We start from the raw sequence: 15,047 nt of genomic DNA, 5'->3' as shown, positions 1-15,047 counted from the left end.
AACTGGGAAGCCTGAAGACGATGATGTCACAGAAGGCATGAGAGGAGAGAATTACAAGATGGCATGAGCACTCAGATATGTTAAATGCTGCTGAGTGGTCAAGTCATCTGAAGAAGGAGCCAAAAGTGTCCATTGTGTTTGGCAACATGGAGGTTACTAGTATCTTTTACAAGAAGTTTTGGTGGAGTAACGACGTCAGAAAGTCGTATGATGGTGAGTTGGAAAGGAAATAGATGTTGAGAAAGTGGAGATTATGGACAGTCAAGTTATTTCCAGAACTTGAATTTTGCCAAGACAGAAAAACAAGGTAGCTGGAAGGAATGTGGAGTAAAGAGAGACATTTTTAAATATTGGAGACAGTAGATGATGTTTGTATGATGATGGGAATAATCCAGAAGGAGGTGAGGAACAATTATGTAGAAGAGAGAGGGAACCCTAAGGAAGGGAGGTCCATGAGAAGGTGTGAAGGTGTGGATTCAGGGCACCGATGGAGGAATTACCTTTGAAAGAGAAAGTAGGTGCAGCCGTAGGGAATATTGATGATTTGATGTTGGAAACAAAAGGGAAGTCCCATTGATGGCTTCTGTTTTCTCAGTGAAGTAGGGAGCAAGGAAATTTGCTGAGAGGGCTTGGCTTGTGGGAGTTTGAGGGGAAGATTCAAAAGTAAAAGAGTGAAAAATTAAGCCTAGTGTGAGGAACAGAGTAGGATTGGCATGCTCTGCTGAAAGCACTTTTGATGTTTGTGATGTTGGATGTAAAATATGTCATTCAGTTTATTTATACGATTTCTCCAGCAGTGTACAGCATTTTGATACAGCTATGGAGAATATAGATATATTCATCCATGCTGGGATTTACCAGGCAAGTACAATGTAGGGAAGTGAGGGTATCTATAAGTAAGGGACTGTAATGATGATAATATTGAGTTTGAGCATATGGTAGATGTGTGGTAGATGGAAACTTGTGTCCACTTTATGAATTACATATGGTATATTTTAAATTCAAGGATTCCCTGCCATCTCTCCTGGTCTGAGCTGTATTTCCCACCAATCTGGTCAAGGATTGTCACTGCAGCAATGTTAGAATAAATAAAATAATAAACAGAGGTAAGTTCACAAGCACACACCAACCCCCCCCCCCATTGGTATCAGTGGTCTTTTGAAATGGAAAAGCTTGGCTGATATAGGGTCATTGCCAGGGGAAGGCCTACTGACTGTCCCCAAGAGGACAGGGAAGCCTTACCTTGGTGAATTTTTCCTAACCCTCTAGGATCTGGCCTAGAATGTTTTAGCCTCAGAAGTACCTTTCTTTGGCAACATAAAACACCTCCAGCAATCAGATGAATTTATATTAGCCAATATATATCATGAGAATGATATATATAACCAGAATATTAATTTATTAATTTTCCATTTATATACCTGAATATTAATTTATTAATTTTCAGTTTATATACCTGAAGACTCAAGACTGCAAAGCCAGTGTATTTACTACACAGACAAACCTACTGAAGGCTGCTTGCTGAGCACAGATTCAGAACGAGTAGGGTTATGTGTATAGATTGTTCTTGATTCATCTCTCTCCATGACAGGATGATGTTGTCCCAAAGATGGAAACACTCAATTTCCAATGGTTGCAACTTTCTACATTGATCTCCAGTACAGTAGGGACATCCTGCCATGCTATTGATTTGAGCTTCTTCTCTCCTTGACAGCACTCAGATGGGCACTGAAGTGCTCCTGTATGCTCCTTTCTCTGTTTCCATGGCTACCCAAACCTCTTAGCAAACTTGTTTCAATAAAAATCAAGTTACAGTCAGGTCAGGCCAGTTTGTGTTTTAAAGGTGACTTTGCTTACTTCTGGTCTTATCCATTGTGTATAATCTTAAAGTTTAGCTCTCAGAGAGCAGTCTTATTTCCCTTATTTCCAATATCTTGGGGAAAATCTCTAGGTATTGGTCCAATGTCCAGAGCCAAATAATATTCTTTTAAAATTTACTTTGTTTTGTATTATTCGCACCTCTCCTAACACCCCTTCAGCATAGGCAAATTTGTCATAATGGAAATGTTCTCATAACAGAGTGAATGAAAGCTTGTCATTCAATTTCCAGTTCTGCTTTTTCTAAAATTTAATTTTAGGGTTACATTATCAAATTGCCAATTGGTGATATACAATCAGGCAAACTGTTTCTTACTGAAAACAAATTGATACTCCAAATAATATGACCGATTTTCTTTGTGATTGCCTAGTCTTATTTGCTAATGGTTTTTTGTTTTGTTTTGTTTTGAGAGAGTGTACATGTGCATGAGTGGGGGTGGGGCAAAGGGAGAGGGAGGGAGAGAATCTTAAGCTTGCTCTACACTGAGCGCAAAGCCTGACATGGAGCTCAATTTCACAACCCTGAGACCATGACCTGATCCAAAATCAAGAGTCGGATGCTTAACTGACTGAGCCACCCAGGCGCCCCTTATTTGGCTTTAAGTTTCTACCCTTCTCATTAGGACTGATTCTATAAACCTAGAGGCACTGAAGATTTATGAGATATTAGGTAAAAGATAAAAGAATCAATGGCCATATCATGCTTTATTAGTAGTGTATCTTTTTTTAAATTTTTTTATTAACGTGCTGTATTACTTGTTTCAGAGGTACAGGTCTGTGATTCCTCAGTCTTACACAATTCACAGCGCTCACCATAGTACCTACCCTCCCCAATGTCCATCAAGTAGTAGTGTTTCTTTTTTTTTTTTAAGATTTTATTTATTTGACAGAGAGAGACACAGCGAGAGAGGGAACGCAAGGCAGGGGGAGTGGGAGAGGGAGAAGCAGGCCTCCTGTGGAGCAGGGAGCCTGATGCGGGGACTCGATCCCAGGATCCCGGGATCATGACCTGAGCCGAAGGCAGACGCTTAACGACTGAGCCATCAAGCGCACCAGTAGTAAGTAGTGTTTCTTAAAGGTTTATGTGCACAGGACAATTTTGGTCTCTTTTCACCAATAGTCCAGCAAATCATATTTAGTAAAACTGTGAAACATTATAAGCCCGATGTAATGAAAATCATAATACCCAAATACTGTATGAAAATGTAATCTAATTTTTTTAACTTCAACGGATATTGAACTTTGCTAATAAAGAAAAATATTGCCAGGGCCTCAAAAAAATTACCTTTGTCAAGCTGTAAGAGGTTACATACTACATACATGTAAGAGGTTACATACATACATTTATATGTCACATGTAAAATATTACATTATATAAAGTGGAATAAATATCTTTGTTCTTATCAGTCTATTATGAACTGGCTTAGCAAATCTTTCTTATATGGAATAAAAAATACAATCTGGTTAAAAGTGTTACTCGTTTATCACAAGTCCTATGTTAGTGAAATCTCAGTTAACTGGGATTTCCTGTCCACCCAAAATTTCTCCAGATTTTTCTTAGCTAAGCTAAGTAACTAAATTCTTGGAGCAGTGGACCCAAGTCAAGACGGTATAGTATTGTTGATGAACAGAGAACGATATTTGGGAGCATGGGGAAGCAGGGAGGGAAGAGATAGGAGATAGGAGAAAATGGTACAACACAGACTTGCCAGGTTCACGGCTTTGCCTTAGGCTGGAATTTCACCAGAGTCAGGAAGTGAGTAATGATAAAGGGCAAGAATCTAGAGACCGAAGGGAAAGAGGGTGGGTCTAGGGAATGTAGAGCGGAAAAGGTTAAAAAGGAAACTAGCCAGGAGGTAATTGAAGGTACTGAATAGGGGATATCTTAACTTGTTAGCCCAGAAAATAGAAATCTGACATATTCCTAATGGATATACAGTGCTCAATAATTACCTCTAAAATTGTAACACTGGCTTTTGCCTGTAGCATTTCTCAAAGTATAAGGCACTTTTTTTTCCCTCCCTGACCAATTGTATATACAATGTATAAATGGAACCACCCCAGTTTCATTTTTTATTTCATCTTTTATTGTTCCATAGTAATTAAGAGAAGGAAGGTTGATAGTACATTTCTTTGTTAGCACTGGGACTAAGTATTTGTTTTATTTTTAACTGAAGTGTAGTTCACATACAATATTGTATTAGTTTCAGGTGTACAAAAAGTGATTCGGCATTTATATCCATTACAAAATGCTCGCCTTGATAAGTGTAGTTACTCCTTGTCACCATATAAAGTTAATACAATATTATTTTCTATATTCCATATACTGTCCTTTTCATCCCTGTGATTTACTTATTTTATAACTGGAAGTTTATACCTCTTAATCCCCTTCATGTATTTTACCCATCCCCCTACCATCAGTTTGTTCTATTTATGAGTCTGTTTCTGGTTGTCTGTTTTGTTGATTCCACATATAAGTGAAACATGTGGTATTTGTCTTTCTGTGTCTGCCTTATTTCATTTAGCATAGTGCCCCCTAGGTCCATCCATGTCATCAGGAATGGCAAGGTTTTGTTCTTTCTTATGGCCAAGTAGTATTCCATTATTTATATATGTATGTATACACATGCACACACATACACACACCCCCATCATCTTTATCCATTCATCTATCCGTGAACACTTAGATTGCTTCCATATCTTGGCTATTGTAAGTAATTCTGTAATTTCAGCCTTCCTATAGAAAAGAGAATTTCATGGGCGCCTGGGTGGCTCAGTTGGTTAAGCAACCGCCTTCGGCTCAGGTCATGATCCTGGAGGCCCGGGATCGAGTCCCGCATCAGGCTCCCTGCTCGGCGAGGAGCCTGCTTCTCCCTCTGACCCTCTCCCCTCTCATGTACTCTCTCTCTCATTCTCGCTCTCTCATTCTCGCTCTCTCATTCTCGCTCTCTCAAATAAATAAATCTTTAAAAAAAAAAAATTTAAAAAAAAAGAAAAAAAAAGAAAAGAGAATTTCATGTGTTACAAAGTATCAGCAGCCCATGCCTAGTTCAGGTTTTGTTTCTTTGCATTCTCCATTCTTTCTGCTGGGTTTACTTAAACAGTTATTTCGGAATTTCTTTGAGTTGCTGAGCGTCTCTGAGGATTGTTTCACATGGGAATTCATAGTACAATAGTCCAGGGATTGGGCCACTGTTAACCTTATAGGGCACAGTCTTAATAGGAAGAAAAGAGAAAAGGGATAGTGACTGAACAAATTGAGAAAAAACTTCTCAAAGTATTTAACAGCCTGGGTAAATTGCAGTGAAATGAACCTCTCTTCATTTCAATATTCAATATTACCTATATGAAATTTTTAATTGGAAAGTCTTAATCATTGTAATGATTAATAAAATTGTGCTACCTTTTAGGCTACATGTAACCAGGCCACTTGTCCAACTTTGAGAAGATGCTGGTAGGGTAGGTGATCAGTCCCAGTTTGCATGAGACTGTCATGGTTTTAGTACTGAAGGTCCCATGGCGCCGGAAACCTCTCAGTCTGGGGCAAAATAGGACAGTTGGTCACCCTCTGCTGACTACAAGGAAGTGGAGGCATGGATCTTGGTTCCAAGCTACTTCCACATTCAACTTTCCTTTGGGTCCCTATTATCTCCCTGAGAAGATATCCTTGCTGGAAACCACTAACAGGAAAAGAGCCTTGTCTGATGCCACAGAAGATTCTTTTAATCCTGGGGGTTAGCCAAGCTGCAGACAACTAAGAAGTTAGTCCCCAAGAGCCCCCTGGCATCAAGTGGACACATCATTGTTGTGGTGCTCACCCAGTTGTCATTGCTGCATTAACTCCTTCTATCCTGTTCCAGCTGCCAATTATCAAACGCTTACTGGGAGCCAGCAGGGTGCTAAGTCCTTCACACACATCATTTTACATGGCAAACTGCGATACAGATTATAAAACTGAGGTTCCAAGACGTTAAATGGCTTGCTTCGAGAACTCATAATGCCAATCGGTATAGAGCTTGTTGCTGTTTGGACTGAGGTATAACTTCAAACAAATTTGATGCCTTCATCCACTCTGCAATCTCCAGGTTGCCTGGAAAACTTACCTGTACACTCTCTCTGACCTTTGGTTCCAGGTCTGTATCTCTTCATCACTTGCTCTATGACCTGGAGGTATGGTGGTGACTGATGCTGTTGATGAGACCAGGTTCTTTCTCTGTCCACAGAGCATTGTACCCCATGACCTGCGCTGGTGGAATCTCCCTCTTTTCAGTGACAGAAGGTGCTTTCAAGTGATTCTTTAAGAACAACAACACCAAAAAAATAAGCATGAACAAATACTATCCATTGGTAAAAAAGCAATAACAAAAGCAAGAAATCCTGTTGCTTGAAATCATTAAGTAATAGATCATTAGTAATTTGGTCTATCTGATACAATTTAAAACACTACACTAGATTACTGATTTAGAAAGTGAGCTAATTCCTTAGTCACTGTTCTTAAAATTCCAGTTGAATTGACAATTCAGCAATGCATTAATTATTTATCCAATTTTAATGAGTGTTATGAAATGAGATAATGGGAAAGCATTTAAGCTTACATAGAACCGTGCAAATATAAATTCTAATTATTACTGTGGCATTTTGAGCTTTACCTAAGGCCAAAGGATAAGAGAAAATTTTGGTCTCAAGATTATTATTATTATTTATTCAGCACCCAAACTTGCAAAAGGTAAGCTTTTTCCAGGAACAGTGGAGAAAAATGTCTTTAATGAAGAGCAGCTGTTGCATCTTCTCTAGCAGTGTGACTTTTAAGCCGATCAGCCAGCACATGGTACTAGCTGAGGGTTTCATGGCTTCAGTAGGAAGAAGAGCACTGTTAACAAATCATAACTATTATCATCTTGTATTAGAAAAAAATTTTGGGGGGCACCTGAGTGGCTCAGTCAGTTAAACATCTGCCTTCAGCTCAGGTCATGATCCCAGGGTCCTGGGGTCGAGCCCCACATCGGGCTCCCTGCTCTGCAAGGAGCCTGCTTCTCCCTCTTCCTCTGCCTCCCGCTCCCCTTGCTTGTGCTTGCTCGCTCTCTCTCTGTCAAATAAATAAATAAAATATTAAAAAAAAGAAAAAGGAAAAAAATTTTCTCAAATCACCTAAGAAGCAATTTGGCTTTAAAGAATTGGCATAAATCTTAGAAGTAAGCATTACAGAGAAATTTTAAGATTTTATTTTATTTATTTTTTTATTTTTTTATTTTTTTAAAGATTTATTTATTTATTTTGAGAGAGTGAGAATGAAAGAGAGAGAGAGAGAGAGTACATGAGAGGGGGGAGGGTTAGAGGGAGAAGCAGGCTCCTCGCTGAGCAGGGAGCCCGATGTGGGACTCGATCCCGAGACTCCAGGATCATGACCTGAGCCGAAGGCAGTCGCTTAACCAACTGAGCCACCCAGGCGCCCAAGATTTTATTTTTAAGTAATCTCTACACCAACTCATGAGACTGTCATGGTTTTAGTACTGAAGGTCCCATGGCACCGGAAACCTCTCAGTCTGGGGCAAAATAGGACAGTTGGTCACCCTCTGCTGACTACAAGGAAGTGGAGGCATGGATCTTGGTTCCAAGATCAGTCACCACCATACCTCCAGGTCATAGAGCAAGTGATGAACTCATAACCCCGAGATCCAGACTCACATGCTCTACGCACTGAGCCAGCCAGGTGCCTCTGCATAGAAATTCATTAGGTCACAGAAGTGACCTCATGACAGGGAGGAGTTCACCTTTTTCAAGTGGATCACAGAAAATAAATGGAATGGGAATTCTTAATGTATTACTCAAATTGCATATTTGCTATTTGTAAGCATCATGTCATATATTATAAATTTGTATTATTTGCTTTTATTTTTAATATAGAACATTTAACTTAATGTATGCTATGCTTGATTTACTCTTTTCCTTCAACAAATACTCATTAAGAACTTATATCAGCTATTGTGCCAGTCACGGAGGGCATAAAAATGAGCAAGACATTCTAAACGCCTGTTCTCAGAGAACTTATAGTCAAGTGAGATGGGAGGAATAAGGTAAAAAAAAAATTATAAGCAATTATGACTAAAGGTGGTAAATACTCTGACAAGGCAATTAAAATGTACCATGGGAGTCCAAAGGAAAAGCAAGCAACCCAGATTTGCAGAGAAGAGTGATCAGGGAAGATGAACCCAAACATTTTACAGGAATTAGCTACATGCTTGTGTATGTGTGTGTTATGAGTGAGTTAGTGTGTGTCTGTGATGGGAAAAGTATGGCAGCATGTGGTAGGACAATTATTGGGACGAGAGGGGCAGTTGGCTTACATATAGGGAAGGGTGAAGAATGTTCCAGGCAGAGGGAATATCAAATGGAAAGACCCCCAAAGCCAAAGGGAACATGGCATGTTTGAGGATTTTGAAGTATCTCAGCAGCTCTGTTTAGAAAGTAAAAGAAGTAGGAGCAAAAAAGCAAACTTGCAGAGGTAAGCCGAAACCAGTATGCAAAGAGTAATGAGTTTGGATTTTACCCCAGGGGCAAGAGGAGCTTTTGAATGGGTTTAAACTGGGATGTCATGTAATGTAGGTAAAATCTGTGATCTTTATTGACATCACATATGAAATACAGCTTAATGTATATTATTCCTTAGTCATTTCCCCCCCAATAATTATTTTTGTTAAAGATTTTAATTATTTTAGAGAGAGAGAGAGAGAGAGAGAGACAGAGTGTGAGTGGGTTGGGGAGCAGAGGGAGAAGGAGAAAATCTCAAGCAGGCTCCTTGCTAAGTGCAGAGCCCAACATGGGGCTGGATCCTATGACCCTCCATGACCCTGAGATCATGAACTGTGCTGAAATCAAGAGTTGGTTGTTTAACTGACTGAGCCACCCAGGCGCGCCCTACCCCCAACAATGATTAATTCAGCATGTAGGGTGTAGCAGGTACTGTGCTAGTTGCTGGGGATCCAAATGGCTAATGGTTGAAACATTTATTTAGCTAAAATGTAGAGAATGATTTACCTGGGCCCAGGAGCATCTGTTTTAGAAGGCTGTAATGGTAACCCAAGGACTACTCATAGAAGGGTTTGATTCCAGCAGTATGGAGGAAGGAAGGTAAGGCAGAGGCCATTTCCTCAGGTTGTTTTTATTTCCATAGAAACCTAATCATTATCATCTTAAGAAATTGGGGAATTTTTCTCCCAATGGTGTGATTTTAGAAGGCAAGCCCTCTAAAACCCCTTTGTATGCATCAAATTCAGAATTTTATTAACAATCTAGTATAGTATTTGCAGCTGGTGCCTTCATAATCTGTAAAGGTGTTAGCAATCTGAGAAATAAGTGTCCTGTGTCCCAGGGAGAGGGCTATCAGCTGTGGAGGACCCTGAACTATGCTGCCCAGACCTCCCTTCAGAAAAGAATGACTTATTTTACCAGCTCCTGGGAGTGCTGGCTGCCCTCAGATATGAACCCTCTTTGGGGATTGCCTCTTCTAAAGAAAGCTGCCTTGCGCAAGGTTCCTGCTCCTTCCAGAGGCATCCACCTTCTGATGTCTGATTGGTGTGAGGGTGTAGCAGTCTGGCTCTCTCATTTTCATCTTATCTGAGGAACAATTCTGAGGGGACATCTCAGTTCCAGAACTCCACATAGGATATGTTGAGACTTCCTTGGGACTGTATGTAGATCAGCTTCTCAGTCTGTCTAATTCTACTTCCTTCTCTCTCTTCGATTGGTACTGATCCCCAAAGCAGTCTAGTTAAAATTCTGCCTACTAATTTCTGTCTATTCTCCAGGGAACGCAACCTGCTCTACCCAGCTTGTTCAAGCCAGAAATCTGGAAAATCCCCTAGATCCTTGTCTCTCCTTTATCCCCAAACACCCTCCATATCCAATCAATCACCAAATCTTTATATCTCTCCATTCCAGTTGCAACCATCATAATTCAATTCACCCTCATCTGTTATGCAAGTAAACTATTTCAGTAGTTGCTAATTTGTTTTCCTATCCTTACCTTTGTCTGGGTCAAAATGACTTACTTTTAAAATAATACAATAGGGGCGTCTGGGTGGCTCAGTCATTAAGCGTCTGCCTGCGGCTCAAGTCATGGTCCCAGGGTCCTGTGTTTGAGCCCTGCATCGGGCTCCCGGCTCTGCGGGAAGCCTGCTTCTCCCTCTCCCACTCCCCCTGCCTCTGTTCCCTCTCTCACCGTCTCTCTCTCTCTCTGTCAAATAAATAAACAAAATCTTTAAAAAAAAATACAATATGCTGGATTGATTGATTGACTTATATTAAAGATTTTGGTTTTTTTGAGAGAGGGAGAAGCAGACTCCCGGCTGAGCAGGAACCCCCCCCCCCCAAGGGGCTGATCCGAGGACCTCGGGATCATGACCTGAGCTGAAGACGATGCTTAATGGACTGAGCCACCCAGACCCCCCTCTGCTGTATATATTTAAAGTGTACAAGTTCAAGTGGCACCGGTGGCGGTCACTAGCTCAGGTTCCGGGGCTGCAGCCCACCCGCATGGTGGGCTCCTGTGCACCAGCCCCTCTGTGCCTCCGCCAGCATGCCAGTGCTGGTGATGAACACCAATGTTTCCAGCACCTCCGTGCCGGCCGGGCTCCTTTCCAAAGTGACTTCGCAGCTGGTGCAGGCCACAGACAAGCCGGCCCGGGACATCGTGGGTCCCTGGCCAGCTCATGGCCTTCAGGGCTGGAGGGAGAAGCGCGCTCTGCAGTCTGCTCCGCATGGGCAAGATCTGTGCGCAGAACGGCTCCTCAAGCTGCCGTGCGGCCTCCTGGGCGGTCGCGGGCACGGCAGCCTGGATAGGATCCTCACCAACTCCTGAGACACCAACGTGGTCAGCGTGGGCGGGCACGGCTCCACTTTGGCCTGAGGGCCCCGACCCGAACGCACCAGACCGTGCCGCACCGCACTATTGGGCCTGCTCTGCCCCCCCCGGAGACCTCCACCGGGGTTCGGGGCAAATAAAGGGTTTGGAGGCTGAGAAAAAACAATTGTGTACAGGTAAATAAATTTTGACCTATGTGTATACCTGTGAAACTATTACCGCAACCAAGATAATAAACATATCCACCGCTAATTTTACTATTTTTTAAATTACAAAAGCTGTGCAAGCTAGTTGGAAATGCCTAGAGAAGCAGTAAGAATGTGGAAACAGAAATTCTCTTTACCCTCCCTTGGAGTAATCTTTTAAAAATTTGAATCCTGGGCACCTGGGTGGCTCAGCCCGTTAAACGTCTGCCTTCAGCTCAGGTCACGGTCCCAGGGTCCTGGGATCGAGCCCCGCATCGGGCTCACCCCGCCGCGGAAACCTGCTTCTCCCTCTCCCACTCCCCCTGCTTGTGTTCCCTCCCTCGCTGTGTCTCTCCCTGTCAAATAAATAAATCTTAAAAAAAAAATTAAAAGAAAATTGAATCCTAACAAGTTTTTTCCTTGTCTTAAATGCCTTTAATTGCTTCAATTGCTTTTATTATTTATTTATTCATTCACTCATTTATTTATTTTTGGATCCAAAGTCTGTTTATTGCAATAGCCTTGCTTTTCTTCTTGTAGGCTGGTTGAGGACGGTGGAGCAGCCCCCAGGCCAAACTACCATTGGTGCTTGGCTGAAGACTGTGGTGATTTTGTAGCAACCTGGCCAGTCATGTCCGAGAAGTGGGAGCTGGGGCTCTGCACCTGGCGCTTCCTCGTGTGCTTCCCCTTATGGGGCGGATGTTGGAGGTCCTTTTTGTGGGGCATGTTCTCATGGGGAGGTGGAAACTGCTGGAAAGGCAATTGCTTTTGAATAAAGACAAAAATCTTTACCTGAAGGCTTGGTCTCATCCCCCACCCACCTTTCCAGCTTCCTCTGGCAGGCCTCACAGAAAAAACTCCTGAAGGATTGTTAAGATTACCGATTCTTGGGGTGTCTGGCTGGCTCAGTCAGTAGAACATGCAACTCTTGCTTTCAAAGTCATGAGTTCAAGCCCCATGTTGGGCATGGAGCCAACTTAGAAAAAACCAAACAGATTCTTGTGACTCACTTATTGGAGTTTCTGATAAAGACCTGGGATTTTGGGGCACCTGGGTGGCTCAATTGGTTAAGCGGCTGCCTTCGGCTGAGGTCATGATCCCGGGGTCCTGGGATGGAGCCCCACATCAGGCTCCCTGCTTGGCGGAGAGCCTGCTTCTCCCTCTCCTTCTGCCTGCCTCTCTGCCTACTTGTGCTCTCTCTCTCTCTGTCAAGTAAATACATAAAATCTTTAAAAAAAAAATCTGGGATTTTCCTGGGGACTTGTGTTTTAAAAAACTCATCATGTTATACTGATGCACTGTTCTGGGAAAGCAAACATACTGAAGGCACTGTTTCTATTCACAAAGAAGATTGGGTGAGGGGTGCTGCTGGGTGGCTCAGTTGGTTAGCATCTTCCTTCTGCTCAGGTCATGATCCTGGGGTTTTGGGATCGAGGCTCATATCAGGCTCCCTGCTCAGCAGGGAGTCTGCTTGTTCCTCTCCCTCTGCCTCTCACCCCTGCTTGTGCTCTCTCTCTTGCTCTGCTCTCTCTCAAATAAATAAAATCTTAAAAGCAAGCAAACAAACAAAACCCACAGAAGATTGGGTGAGGGACATAGTTAACAAGGAAAACTTAATCAAGTTGTATTGTTACCAATCTATCATAGCTGCTAACTCAAGAAATGAACAGGTGAAAAAAAAAAAGAAAAGAAACGAACAGGTGAGCCCTGGCATGCTTCGGGACCAACTGCTCCATCCCCCCAAATCCCGAGGGGACTGGACAAACCGAAAGCATAATTGCTGGCTGGGTTTACCAACACTGTTGCTGAACAAACTCGGATAAACTCATCATAAGGGAAGCCAGTAGCTCAAGAGATGAGGGTTTGGAAAAGAGAATGGGAGAAATTCATTTCAGCAGGGGGAAGTTGCAAGGCTCAAGCCTCAATAACTGCGGGCAAGATGGAATCTAGAGTTTGACAGAGAGAGGTTCCGGGGGGTACGTGTAAGAGAGCAGAGCAGAGAGCACGTGGTCATAGGTGGGGGTCACTGTCAGGGAAGGGGATGTGTGGGGTGTGGTCTACTAAACATTCCATTGCTATCAGGGCTTTTCTAGTCTGGCGGTTGGAATGTTCTTTTCCTTGCAAAACATCTTCGTCAATGCCTCAAGAAAGTGCGATAAGAAATAAGCACAATGGGTTTTAGTTAGAGCATGAGTTAAGCAGTCTAGTCTATTTCTGGTTTTAACTGTTGGGGTCTATACCTGAGGAAGACAGCTCACTGACAATGTTTCAGGATTTCTTTTCCTTTAGTGCCCACGGTTCTTGGTTGTGCCGCTTCAAGAATGAAGAGGTAGACCAGAGTGGTGGGTAGCAAAACAAAGTAAATTGAGTGATAGTACAAAGCTCCCAAGGAGGGAGGGGACCTGAGAGGGTTGCCACTGGAGTTTCTAAGTCTAGGGGCTCTTTTGCGGAACTATCTTAAGCAACCAGGGTGTGCTAAGGCATGCCAATTAGGGCTTTGATCATGTATCTGTCTACCTATTAGGTTAATGTTTACATGCCGATGGTCTTCTTGGGCTGACATCTGGGGATTTATGTCTTAACTGCCTCAGCTTGTGATAGTGACATGGAACTATCTTAAGCAACTAAGATGTGCCAATCAGGGCTTTGATCATGTATCCATCTACCTATTAGGTTAATGTTTACATGTTGATGGTCTTGTCTAAGCTGCAAAACAGGATGTTAGTGCTGTTTTGTCTTAGCTGGTCCTGACTCCATGTTTTCTCATTGGGGACCCTGGCCTGACAACATAACTGTCCAACTAACTCCTAACAACAACATCAATTTTTTTTATTGGTTTGATTTTGTCTCTGGGTAAGATGAATTTATTTGCCCATACCATCCCTCCTGCAATATAGCTGAAGTCTTCACGGAAAGGGTCAAGTGACATTGTTTTATTCATGTTACCATTGTTGGGAGTGAAGATGTGCTGGTAGAAGAATATGTGGGCTGATAGAATGTGCCAATATACAAGCTGGTAGGTAACTAGAAGCATACATGATAAAATAAACTCTATTTAGGTCTAGTGAATTCCAGGCCTGGAAAAGATGAAATAGAATTGTCTGAAGAGGGACGACATCCTTACCAAGCAGGCTATCTATCCAGAAGAATCAGCACTTCACTGATGTGTAAGTATATTTATCAGTGCCCCTCTATTAATATCTAGAAAATGCCCCTGTTACCAAAAATGCACCCATAGTCACCCATACTGTGGCCTGTCTTCTGGCTCCCCTCAAAGTTGGGAATGGGAGTGAAGTAGGGGTGCTGGATGTCTTCACCCACACAAACACAAATTCAGCATGAGCCGTGAGTAGGAGTGTATTGATTTGGGACAGCAGAAAATGTGCTGAGTGCAGAGCAAAGGCACCTGTCAGAAAAAGCATTTCTCCTACTCAGTTCCAGGATGTGGATGAATACTATCTATTTTTTTTTTTTTTTAGATTTTATTTATTTGACAGAGAGAGACACAGCAAGAGACGGAACACAAGCAGGGGGGTGGGGGAGGGAGAAGCAGGCTTCCCGTGGAACAGGGAGCCCGATGCGGGGCTCCATCCCAGGACCCTGGGATCAAGACCTGAGCTGAAGGCAGATGCCACCCAGGCGTCCTGAATACATATCTATTGCATTTTACATATTGGGAATTTAATAGTTGCTATATTAGAAAAGTTTGGTTCCAACATTAAAACCAATCAAATATTACTGAGTACCTGTTGTGTATGGAAGGGCTTTTCTAAACATTCCAACAGAAGAAAAACACTGGTGCTTTGACTCTCAGTTTACTCAGAGCCAAACATTTTACAAGCTATCTCAAAATGCCTGTTATTACTGTCTGCTTTGAGCATGGAGGTATTAAGAAGAGAACCATAGGCCCAAGGTGGAGTCACCTGCCCTCAGGACAGCAAACCAAGACTTAATTGCAGTTTCAAACTCTCCAGGGGTAGAATTTAAGACAATCAACCTGGAATTTTTATGGTCAACACCACCGAGGTAACCTCTCCATCCTTCACCCCCCAAATGAAGATGGGTGATCTGCATAATAAGACCCCTGCACTTCCCCTTAAGGGAAGATGAACTGACCTGAACAG

The 15,047-nt window shown here is 42.5% G+C and overlaps 1 long non-coding RNA gene across 1 annotated transcript; it reads left to right on the top strand.

Moving 5' to 3' along the window:
* The first annotated feature begins 56 nt into the window (after positions 1–56).
* LOC141374007 (uncharacterized) lies at positions 57–1,818 on the top strand. Its single transcript, XR_012380536.1, has 3 exons — positions 57–213; positions 1,007–1,106; positions 1,592–1,818. It is a non-coding gene; the product is annotated as an uncharacterized lncRNA (long non-coding RNA).
* Positions 1,819–15,047: the final 13,229 nt, after the last annotated feature.

The sequence above is a fragment of the Callorhinus ursinus genome, unplaced genomic scaffold (genome assembly GCF_003265705.2).
Source record: "Callorhinus ursinus isolate GAN/ISIS: 27379988/994484 unplaced genomic scaffold, GSC_fseal_2.0 scaffold13, whole genome shotgun sequence".
In the NCBI taxonomy this organism is placed as follows: domain Eukaryota; kingdom Metazoa; phylum Chordata; class Mammalia; order Carnivora; family Otariidae; genus Callorhinus; species Callorhinus ursinus.
The sequence above is the reverse complement of the archived record's forward strand: the minus strand, read 5'-3'. Positions and strand labels throughout refer to the sequence as shown.